The sequence below is a fragment of the Halichoerus grypus genome, chromosome 5, assembly GCF_964656455.1.
Source record: "Halichoerus grypus chromosome 5, mHalGry1.hap1.1, whole genome shotgun sequence".
NCBI classification, from domain to species: domain Eukaryota; kingdom Metazoa; phylum Chordata; class Mammalia; order Carnivora; family Phocidae; genus Halichoerus; species Halichoerus grypus.
The window spans coordinates 48405409-48418146 of record NC_135716.1 but is presented as its reverse complement, the minus strand read 5'-3'; the positions used below and the strand labels follow the sequence as shown (position 1 = coordinate 48418146).

Below are 12738 nucleotides of genomic sequence, written 5' to 3'. Positions count from 1 at the left end.
GTATTACTTTGTTAATTATTAAAAACAATTTAAAAAGGAAGATAGTTTTATCTACTTTATCAGGCTCTTTTCTTTCTTTCTTTTTTTGTAAAGATTTTATTTATTTATTTGACAGAGAGAGTGAGACAGCACAAGCAGGGGGGAGCAGGAGAAGGAGAGGGAGAAGCAGGCTCCTGGCCAAGCAGGGAGCCTGATGTGGGACTCGATCCCAGGACCCTGGGATCACGACCCAAGCCAAAGGCAGACACTTAATCATCTGAGCCACCCAGGCACCCTGTCAGGCTCTTTTCTTAGAAGAAACACTCCTTAGGAAAGGTAGAAGGGCATCAGCTGGGCAGAGACCTCAGGGTGAGACTTTGGCTCCACCTCTGACATGCTTTGTGACGTGGATTGAACAGATCCAACTCTCTGGCTTTGTTCACTCATCTGAAAACTGGGGGATTAGACCTATATGGGCATGAACATCCCCCTCAGTTGTAACAATGTATGAACACCCATCTACTTTTTAGGCTTTATAATATGTACAAACAGAATTCTGAGGATAGAATAACATTTGGAAGATTTATACGTTAAAAAGGATGTATAAGAATTAAATATACATTAAGTATGGCATACTGACCAATATTTTAAACCAAAAAATTTTAATCTTTCTCTTTTCTCTGAAGAAAGATTGTAGTGAAATGATTACTGCATTAACTTTTATGTGAAATTAAAGCCCATAATACCTGTACTTGCCTTATATTTTGAGATCTCCCTACATGGGTAAAATTTCTGAAAAAGAAGGATGGTCAAGTCCCTGGTACCCCAGGAAAGTGCGTGGTAGCTATCTAACAAGACAGGGCTCCCAATCTACCAGGAGATCCCAGTGCACTGGGAGTAGAGCCCTATTCTCTGACATTTGTTTAGGTTAATCAAGGCTAAGAAGCTGGTCATAGGCAAACTGAATCAAGACAACAGACGTTTCTTTGGCCCTGTACCTCCTCTGCACCACCCCCAGGCAATGTGAATACACTTAGACAGAGCACACCTTCTCCAGTTAAACTCAACTCCCGCCTTCTCCCGCCTTATCTAGTCACTTCACACATTACCCTGTCTGTCAAGACGTAGAAGTCATGTGGGTTTTTTAACTTCTAATTAAGTGTTAAGATCACCTGTAGAATAACAGCACAGATGGGGAAGGGGAAGAGGAGACACAGTAGCAGTTTTTCATGCTTAGTCATAAGAACAAGTAAATGCAATGACCTTGGGTCTTATTCAAATGCATAATCCTTTTGAAACAAATTTAACAATCTTGGACCAGGTTATAAAGCTGCTGCACATACAGCTTTTCACCCATTTACTTTTCCTTTTCATGCATTGTCATTGTAAAGTCAGTACTTTTCTAAGTAGGACACCATGCTAGAACAAATACTAATTTTATCAGATAAATAACTTTCTTAGGATCCCTGCTTATTTTTATAGGCAACTATTTACAAGTTGGTGTCACCCACTAGACAATGAAATTCTTGACGTCAGAGTCTTGCCATCACACCTAGTTCAAGGCTAGCATCTGGAAGAATCCAAAAAGCCTTGTTGAGTAACCTAATGAAGAAATAGTACCTGGCTAATTCTAAATTTGAACCACGAAAGAATCCAGTGACTGGCATATAATTTAAACTAGTCATTTTTGTTCACAATCTGAGGTAGATTGAAATTTCTAGGAAGCAAATTTCCACAAAGGCAAGGATTTTTGTCATTTTGTTCACCGGTGTATCCCAAGTGCTTAGGAATGACCTATCCCCATCCTTACTCCCACACACAGCTTCCTGACTATTACCAACATGACTTTACTATTCCATTGCTTTCATTAGCATGACTTTCCCAATCCAGGAGTCTCTTGCCCAGGCACATAACTTGGCTGTTCATGATGTGAACTTCCAGAAAGACCTATGAACAATAGGAAACACAGCACTTAACTGATGAATATTCTTTGGATTTCTTCAAAGATTTTTCACCTTGCTCTTCCCACAAATTCCAAACTGTTATATCCTGATCCTTATCCAATCCTAAGCAAGCCTCCTCCTCCCATTGAAATACCTGCCTTAAACCAAACTACTGATTCTCAGTAAATCCCCACCTTGCGTTCCTCATTAGAGACACCACTGCAGCTTGATTCAGCTCACCTTGCTCTTCCCACAAATTCCAAACTGTTATATCCTGATCCTTATCCAATCCTAAGCAAGCCTCCTCCTCCCATTGAAATACCTGCCTTAAACCAAACTACTGATTCTCAGTAAATCCCCACCTTGCGTTCCTCATTAGAGACACCACTGCAGCTTGATTCAGCTGATAATGCCACTTATAAATAAATTCAATAAACTCAGCTTGGTCTTGTCAGCAGATTGTGTTGTTAATATTTTGGGGAGCCAGCTTTCAACATACCTAGCCTAAGGTACAGAGTAGGCACTGAATAAATATTTGTTGAATGAATGAGTGAATGCTATATAATGGTACATGAAGGGATTTTAAAAGCCTGATTAAGCCTAAATCCAAATGAGTCAGTCCCTGTAAATCCCCACTGAAAGCATGACTAATCTAGTAGAGACACATTATGCCATAAGCATTGACATGTTACAGGGTGGCTCGTCGCCAAAATTGGCATATTTACCATATCCTTTTTATTTTAAATTACTTTTTTAGAGTTTGAGCCAAATAGTGCGAATCAATTGTTCTTGAAAGAGCAGTGGATGAGTGTTTTCTGACCCACGCTTCCTTAAGAGTGACTGAGGTGACATGGTGGGATACTAGTTTATTCATTATTTGAAAATGTTTGTTGATTTACTTCAGGTTTTTGCAGGAGACATTTTGATTAGCTTTACCACTTTTTTTCTAGGAAAAACAAGTTTTCCTGGAAGATTTTCTAAGCTCAAAAAAAGGTCTTCTTTGTTTTATCTTTAAGGCATCCAGATGACAGTGTGAAGCCAACTTACCTGATTTTATTTTTTTTATTTTATTTTTTTTAGTAACTCCCAGTTGTAACTCAACCCATAGCTGCATGCAGTCAACTAGTAGATCTCTCAACTAAATGTATGATTTAATAGAGGGGAAAGAAAAAGAGGCTAAGGCCACTTTATTTTATCTTTTTAAAGATTTTATCTGTTTATTTTTTGTGTGTGAGAGAAAGAGTGTGCGTATGTGCAAGCTCGGGAGGCAGGGAGCGGCAGAGGGAGAAGCTGACTCCCCGCTGAGCAGGGACCCTGCCCCCCATGGGGAACTCCATCTGAGGACACTGGGATCATGACCTGAGCCAGAAGCAGATGTTTAACCCACTGAGCCACCCAGGTGCCCAAAACCATTTTATAATAAAGAATTTAAATATGGGAAAGTTCCGCTGCCCGTTCAACTGGAATAGCACTAAGGAGCAGTACTTAAAAATAATTTCAGAAAAGGTAAGATTACGTGCCAAGTTCAAATTGTAGTATTAACCCCAAGTAGGAGCAAGCTCTTTGGCTTTTCCAGTATACTAACATAAGACCGTCAGATTTTCTTTTTATTTTTAATTTTTATTTTTTTAAAGATTTTATTTATTTATCTGAGAGAGAGAGTGAGTGAGAGAGCACACAGGCAGAGGGAGAGGGAGAAGCAGACTCCCCTGCTAAGCAGGGAACCCAATGATGCAGGGCTCTCGACCTGAGCTGAAGGCAGGCGCTTAATGACTGAGCCACCCAGGCACTCCTGTTTTTATTTTTTAAATTATTTTGGGGTTTTTGCTTGTGTGATTTAGATATTATTTGGAGAATGTATAAAACCCCAGGAGTTTAATCGAAATATAATTCAAACTTGTGTTTTGCTTTCTTTCTCACAAGTTTATTCGAAACTAAAATACAAAATAACATGAGAACAATTTTTCTTTTTCCTTTCTTCAAAGGAACAATAAATACCCTGGTATTTATCAGGAGTCTGAAAAAGATTTTAACAATTAAGTATGTTTTGGGAGGCGGCGATAGAAGGAAGATGACTTAGGTCAAGATTATTTGCTGAAGCTCCTGGAAATTATATAATTATAGTCTTCCCTGGGCAAAGATTAGGGTAACGGATCTGTTACAACTCCATTACCAAAACTGTAAAATAGCGTCCGTGTCTCTGAAAAGAGGTGGGGTTGGGACATCAACACTAAGCTGGACAAATTCCCAAGAGCCCAATCTCCAGGCAGATTCCAGGAACTGCTCATGTTTCCCGGCCTCCAGAGAAACCCAACTCTCTAGAAACAATTGATATTTCTAGAATTTACGGAAAAGTATAGAGCCAAATAATTTTATCTGTGCTTACTCAAACAGTACAGTTTTGACAAGAAATCTCTGACCTGGGTTCTGAACCCAATATATGTTTTGGCAACTGCAGGGGAGTAGAGTTTGTCACCGAAAATATTTTTGACTTTTTGGCATATGCATTATTTTTGAGCTGATTATTTTAAAGAAACTACAGACACAAGAGAAGCTCTGAAAACAAAGTGAAAGTTACCTTTTGTAAGGGAAATCTACATTTATAAAGGAAATTTATGTTAGCAACGGGACCTGTACCAGAAAGATAGCTGTTACCAGAGATCACTTATGCATCTGAGAGACCTACTTACCTGGCCAGGCAAACTTTGTTTGACAAACATCTCCTCTTTCACCTGCCAGGTGAATTGCATTCCCTTCTTTAAAGCCCCAGACCCTATCCCTTTCCTTAGCTCAGGATGGTATACAAGCTTCAATTATCTGGCTGTCTTTTGAGTCTCATATCTTTGTAGGGCTTCCACAGGTAATTAAAATTGTTTCTTTCTTCTGCTAATGTGTCTTTTATTACAGGGAAGTCTCAGCCAAGAGCTCAGAAAAGTAGAGAACTATTTTTTCTCCCCCACAATAGATACTTTTGTTTCTGAGATTTTCTGCAAAAAGCATGGAAGATGGAACCTGCATCTTGAAAAATATTTTCTATAAATCATTGTAGTAGTCATAACCTAGAAGAAAACTTCAGGGGACAAGCAAAAGCATTCAGCTAACTTTGTGGCTACGAGCAAATTAAGCCTGCAGATCATTTTTGCAAGACAAAAACATTATTAAATTATTAGTTGCTTTGGAACTGCCCATACTGGGCTAAGGACTAAGCTGCCTCAAAATTTCCTATGAATCTCTGACAGCTATTATTATGTAAATATCCTTAGAATTTATGGGAGCTCTACAGGGGGACAGTGAAAACTCAAACTTGGTTTCTACTACTATTAAAGAAAAATGATTGAAATGAACAAATTATCCCCCCTTCCCCACCAGCTTAAAGTAAAACATGGTCACAAGTCACCGTGAAAAGTTGATTTCAAATAGAATTAAGTCACTAACTCCCAGCATACACTTTTAAACCTCTAGAAATTACAATCAGAATGAAGATTCTTTTGCTGTTAATTTTAGTTATTTGATGGGTTACAGTCATCTTCAATTATTTGAGAGTGAGAGATGAAGAAGGGAAAAAATATGCCATTGCTCCTATGGGATATATTTAACAATCTCTCCTCTTTCTCCTCTCAAAAAAAAAAAAAAAGTAAGAAAAGAAAAAATAGAAAAGGAAAAATATCACTAGATATTGTGAAAGGATTTCAATCTAAAATGGAACTAGAGGTTATGAAGTGGAGAATCACACGTGCAACCTCAGGAAAACAAAACTTAAGAACTGAAAGACTAATTTCCCATAAATGCCTGACTTCCGGAAAACCAGATTTTATCTCCTGACCAATGAACATCCACCGGGAATCTCTCCCCATCCTCAAGCCAATGAATTTACTGCTTGGACTCTGGCTGGACTTCTGTCTTTACACTCTTGCCCCCAAAATACAGTTCACCTCAAACCGATGGACTCACCTATAGATTGTAATCATTTGCATTTCCCAAATTACAGTTCCTCTGCTACTCCAAAATGAACTCAATTTTTTGTAGTTTGAGTTGCCTTAGTTTACCTCTTTATTTAGTTTGGCAAGATAGATGGAATAGAACGATATGACATTGATGTAAGACATTTTGTAGGGAAAATACAGATTCTAAGTTGAACAATTCTGTAAGCGGACCTACAAAATATGACAAATGATGGTGTCTTTAAGTTGGATAGTTTACAATGGGAAAAATGTTAACATGCCTCTCTGTGGTGGATCTTACAAGATCTAGTTAAAATGGACAATGAGATTCATAGTAAGATTCAGATAGAATTACAATTTAATCAGCACATGTTTTGTAATTTATTTCTACTACATTTCAGAGGAGTTGTAAGACAGAAATAATCTTGAAAAGCTCTGTAATCTTTATATCTGAAATCTCACCCTCAGATAAAAACTTGGAGGAGGAACACTCCATTTGGTATTCTAGCTCCATCACTAATGGGCTAAGACCATAAGCAAGATATTTGACATTTCTGGGTCCCTTTTCAACCACCATGATGCTGTGGCTCTTACCTTCTACTCATCCTTTGGCACCTACCAAGATTCCATTTACACCAGCACCTGAGAGCCGCCTCACCTAGAGGGCTCTGTGCCCCCAGCTTAATCTCATGTTATCAACTGTGGTCTACTTCCAGGCTGAAAGAATAGAATGTGTCGCTAAATTTGGTTGCTAAAAGTGATGTCAACTTTTTCATCGGCAATCTTCTATATCAGCAATTCTCAAAACTTTCTGGTTTTCAGACTCTATTTACACAAAAATTATTAGGGATCCCCCAAATCTTTGGTTATATGGGTTATATCTATCAAAATTTACCTTACTGAAAATTAAAACTGAGAACATTTCCCTCCAGTTTTATTGAGAAATGATAGCCACACATCACTGTGTAAGCATGATGGTTTGATTTACCTATATCGTGAGATGATTACTGTAACAGATTCCGCAATATCCATCTTCTCATGTAAAGTAAAAAGACAAGAAAGAAGAAGAGACAAAAAGGAGAAAGGTTTTTTTCTCCTTGTGATGAGAACCTAGAATTTACTCTCTTAATGACTTTCCCACATAGCAGCACTAGCTCTAGACATCATGTTGTCCATTACATCCCCAGTACTTCTGTAGTTTGTAACTTGAAGATTGTACCCTTTGACTTGCTTCTTCCAATTCCTCCTCCCCAGCTGAGAACTTTAAATATTCAGTATTTATTAATTTGGTTCTTAAAAGCCTATTATATAAATAATATATGTTTTATGAAAAATCGCTTCCTAATTCAAAAAAATTTAGTGAGAAGAGTGTAAAAGATTTTTACAAATCTCTGTAACATCTGGCTCAATATATGACAGCTGGATTCTCATAGCTGCTTCTTCATTTAGTCTGTTGCAATATCACATACGTAGCCCCTAGAAAACCCCACTATAAACTCATGGAAGAATGAGAGTGAAAAAGAAACTAACTTCCTAGTATCTTTATGAAAATGCTTTTGATCTCTCAGTACTTCTGAATGAGTTTTGGAGGGCCCTAGGAGTCCCAGACTTCACTTTGTGACTGTTGTTCTATATGATGGAGTAGCTGGTCTAAATTGTAAGGCTATATTATATATAAAATATATGTTTTTATATAATATATATATTTATATATTGTATATAATATAATAAAATATATAAATATATTATATATTAAATAATTATTATATATTATTATACATTAAATATATAATATATTATATAATATATTCACTTATATATTTGTATATATTAATATTATATGATATATATAAATAATATAAAATTATATATTATAAAATATATATTACATATAAAATACATACTTATATATGCATATATTATATAATATATAAGACATATATTATATAGTATATATGCACATATTATATATAAAATATATATTATATATAATCATATAATTATATTAATTTTGAATGAAGGCTGTCAGCAAAAATTTTTATTTTTTCTGAATTGATCCTTAGAATAACCATGAAAATAAGACCTAACTCTCATAAAGAATTTCCTTATATCAGGCACTGTGCTAAGAGCTTTGCAAATGTTGTTTCATTTAATCCTCAAAACAACCCTAGAAGACAGTGCCACCAATATTATTTACCATTTAGCAAGTGAGGAGATGGGCCTTGGAAAGCATAACTCGCCAAGGTTACACCAGTAGTGGACTACTGACTTGGCCTTTGAGCTTCGGCAGTCTGACTTCAGACCACACAAGATCCTAATTAAGGCACCTAATTCCCCTTCAAAAGAGATTGCTCAGCACTGAAATAATTATCTCATGTAATTGTCACAAAATTTCATGAGGATGACTTCATATTCCTCATTTAACAGATGAACAACAGACTAAGTTTGCACAGTGGGCTTCGGGCAAGACCAGGACATGCAATATGTTTACCTATGCTCATTCTGTGTCACTAGTCACTGATCTCCAGAAATAATCTGGGTATGATCCAGAGACTGTTCAAGGCAGTTCACAGGTGGGGAGCACAGGGGAGGGAAGAGAAAATATTAGCACTCATTTTTCTCTTTATTTTAAAAATGAGAAAAAAATTGGCTTTTTCAATATCTAGTACATAGACTGACACCTGTCCTTCATTGAGCCATAACTGAGCACTTAAGATGTGGAAAGTGTCCTGAGGAAAGAATGGGTAGTCCTTGACCGAGGATTTTTCCTCTCAGTGCAGATGATGAATGCCCAGTCAAGAGGCTTTACAGATTCAATATTTTTTATTTTGAATAAAATAATACTTACAGAATAGACAGTAGTGTACAAAGATTCCTGTGAGAAACAAAACAAAACAGCAGACTGAATCAGATACTAATAATTCAGGCATAAATATAAAAGAAAATGGCACAGCTGACATTTTTCCTAGATTTATTACTAGTTTTTTGTTAGCAACACCACACAATTTTTTTTTAAAGTCTATTTAAACAATACTGGAAATAAGTTGGCCAAAATATTTGAAATTATCAAAAGAATAGTTGGACTATGGATTTTCGTTCACCATTGTAGTGATGAATCCTGAGAAGTGAATATTGTGCAAAAAATGATAACACGAAGCTGTCATGGTTAGCAAGACATTATAAAATATCATCTATTTCATCTTTAAAATGGTTCTTCTGTAATTTTATTTTTGGTGTACATTTTATAATATATTCAATACATTAATAGAGTAGTAGAAGATTATAGTTCATTAGTAATATACACACATATTCAGTAATTTTCTATTCATAGAAGACCTTGATCAAAATGGTTTGGAGAATCCTGCACTATGTTTTACTACCTCTAATGGTGCTTATCTCTATAATAAAGCTCCAAACATTTCCCAGCTCTAGTATCCTATAATTTTAATTTCTTGTCAAGTATATTGAGTTTTTAATTATGGGTCTGAATGAAGAATGGGAGAAAAACCCAAAATTCTATCTAACTCTATGGGTTATTGTAACACAGAGTAACACAGGAAATTATTTTCTTTTGAGAGTTAATACACTCAGAACATGGCTTGACAAATGTTAAGTGCTCAGTACATGTTAACTGATGGTTAAGTGACATGTTACCACTTACCACTAGATGACATTTGTTGTGTTATGGCTGCCTATTATCCCATTTCATCTTTTTTGCTTGTTTAATAACACCCTAAATTTCCCATGTAAGCCATCCTTTCCCAGTGCACAGTCATAAAGCTCAGGGAAGAGCGTGTTATCCATGCCTAAGTCAAGTGGGCATTATACCAACCTGCCCACGTGACTCAACTCAGGTCATTGAGAAGCTGGAATTCTACTGCATGTGCATTTGGAAGGTTGTAGGGCTGCAGTGGCCGGCAGATGTTGTGATACCACATGGATCCTGCTCTCGGAGCTAATGAAGAAAAGAAGGGCAGAAGAATGGAAAAAGACTCCAACCAACATGACAGTAAAATTACTACCATGTAATTTCTTTATTATTCAATATTACTTACACTTAAGGGCAAGTGTATTCTCAAGACTTCTCTTCATAAATGAGCCAAAATTGACTAACATTAAGCTCTTTAAGAAAGTAAGTTTTTTTCCCTCTGAGATTCAGGTCATTATTTGAAGTGGCAATAGTCTTTCAGTCCTGGCAAGATAATTCTGGGACATGAAGTCTTTCATTGGCCTGGAGAAGGAAGGGAGTTTTGGTGTGATTTGGTTGGATATTATATCTCTTATTACTCACATGAACAGTAACTATAAGCTTCTACATTGCTCTCCAAGGGGAAGAAAGGGTAAGGAAATCATATTTCAAACTAAATCTGAACCAAAAAACAAACGAAAAGCTAAGGCACAAGCAGAACAATAGAGAAATCCAGCATAGTCTTTTATATTTTCAAATGTTCGGAACTCTATTAACTAGAATGTTCTACTAATCTGCATATATGCAGAACCAGGTGCAGTAATTACTACTTTATGTAATAACAGTCCTGAACCACTACTGTAAGGCCCCAACAAGTTATCAGGCTTACTTTGGTTCTGATGGCTTCGGTTTAAACATTCCTGACTTCATATCCTAATAATATATTCATACAAAGTGATATCTGCTCTTTGATATTTCCAGCATAGCCATAGGAAAAAATGGAAAGAATAAAAGGACTAGGGTAGGCAGATGGGATTGATGAGTGTGAAGAAATAGCACAGAACTCTTGGGTGTATGCAACCTATTTAGACACAGCCTGAGATGATGACAGTGTTTTTCTTTTTTTTTTTCCTGGAGGACAAAGATACACAAAGAATTACCAGGTGCTGGTAGAAGAGGTGTGAAGCAAGCTGTGAAAATAGCACATTTACAGGGGGCTGTTGTGATGTGCAATCTTAATTAAGCACATTTTCTGCCTTTATGAAGTAAGAGCCAGATCCACTGTTATTATCACAGTTGAACAATCTTTTGGAAAACCTAGAACAAATGAAATACATCGAAGTCATTTATGATCAAAACAAAGCCATCTCATTAAGAGAATGCTTATTTTCTCTAGTGGGGTTTCCTTTTCTTTGTCAATATTTGTTATTCCAATCAGGTAATTAAATGATGGTAGTAGTATCCCAGAGTAAATACACTGTGTTAACTTTACCAGTTAGGTGGTAATTTAGTTAATGTTCCACATAAATAAATCAGTTTCATACTCCGATTGCGAAGTATAGTTATGTCTATCAGCACTTACCATGTTATGTTGTAATTATTTGTTACATTTCTCTTTCTCTCTCTCCTACTGGACCATGAATACCTTGAGGCATACACTTTTTCATTATAAGAAGAAACACCGGGTGTTTAATTATGTGCCAGATTCTGTTTTAAGTGTCAGATCAATTATTTAGTTTAAACTTCACAAAGCTTTATAATATGGGTACTGTCAGCATTTTCATTTTAGCAGTAAGGAAATTTGAACTCAGGGACGTTAACTTGCTTGAGTTCACAAAGAAAGTAAAAACTAGTAGACCTAAGAAATGACCTCAAGCAGCTTGATCTGAGTGATCTTGCTCTTAATCCTTATGCTATTCAGCTATGAAGGCTCTGGGTTGATTACAACCAAGAATGTTACATGAGTCAATATTCACGGCTCGCACCGCAGCGCATCAGAGCCCTGCTTAGGCGCCCGATTAGAGTGCAGGGAGCTGGGTCAGGCAGTCGCTGGGGCACCCGTGCCTGGAAAGTGCCGGAGCGCTCTGGAGAAGCCTGGACAGACCCGCTCCCCAGCAGCCAGGTGCGAGGGGCCGGAGCTAAAGTGAGAGTCCGGGCGTCCTCGAGCGCCTGGGCCACGGTGGCGGCCCTGGGAGCAGAGGTGGAGCAACCCCGTTACGCTAAAGATGAAAGGCTGGGGCTGTCTGGCCCTGCTTCTGGGGGCCCTGCTGGGAACTGCCTGGGCCCGGAGGAACCAGGATCTACACTGTGGAGCTTGCAGGGCTCTGGTGGATGAACTAGAGTGGGAAATAGCCCAGGTGGATCCCAAGAAGACCATTCAGATGGGCTCTTTCCGAATTAATCCGGATGGCAGCCAGCCAGTGGTGGAGGTGCCTTATGCTCGCTCAGAGGCCCACCTCACAGAGCTGCTAGAGGAGGTATGTGACCAGATGAAGGAGTATGGGGAACAGATTGACCCTTCCACTCACCGCAAGAACTACATACGTGTAGTGGGCCGGAGTGGAGAATCCAGTGAACTGGACCTACAGGGCATCCGGATTGATACGGACATCAGTACGGAGTGGTACTCTCAAGTTTGTGTGTAAGAGCATTGTGAAGGAATATGAGGACAAACTCACTGAATTCTTTTCACGAGAGGCTGACAATGTTAAAAGCAAACTTTGTAGTAAGCGAACAGATCTATGTGACCATGCCCTGCACATATCGCATGATGAGCTATGAACCACCGGAGCGGCCCAGACTGACAGGCTAGATGGATCATCCCCAGGCGGGGAAGAGGCTGGCAATGCCTTTTATATTATGTTTTTACTGAAATGAACTGAAAAATTGTGAAACCAAAAAAAAAAAAAAAAAAAAAAAGAGTCTGTGCTGAGAATGTTCACCAAGGCTCTTATGTCTGTTAACTCATTTTTATAACCCTATAAAGTAAATACTAATATTATACTTATTTTATAGGACAGGAAACAAAGAGATGTGACAGAGCAAGGATTTTCAGCCACTTACCATTGTATGACATGCTACTATCACATGATTAGAACCTATAAAAAGTTGGTCCTATCTCTGAAACAGCAGGAGTATAAAGCGTCTCTGGGGTATTTAAGGAAGCGGCCCTCAGTGAGTTTCTCCT

The 12738-nt window shown here is 37.7% G+C and overlaps 1 pseudogene; it reads left to right on the top strand.

The window, feature by feature from the left end:
- Window positions 1-11575: 11575 nt before the first annotated feature.
- LOC118528212 (protein canopy homolog 2 pseudogene) lies at window positions 11576-12464 on the top strand (annotated as a pseudogene).
- Window positions 12465-12738: the final 274 nt, after the last annotated feature.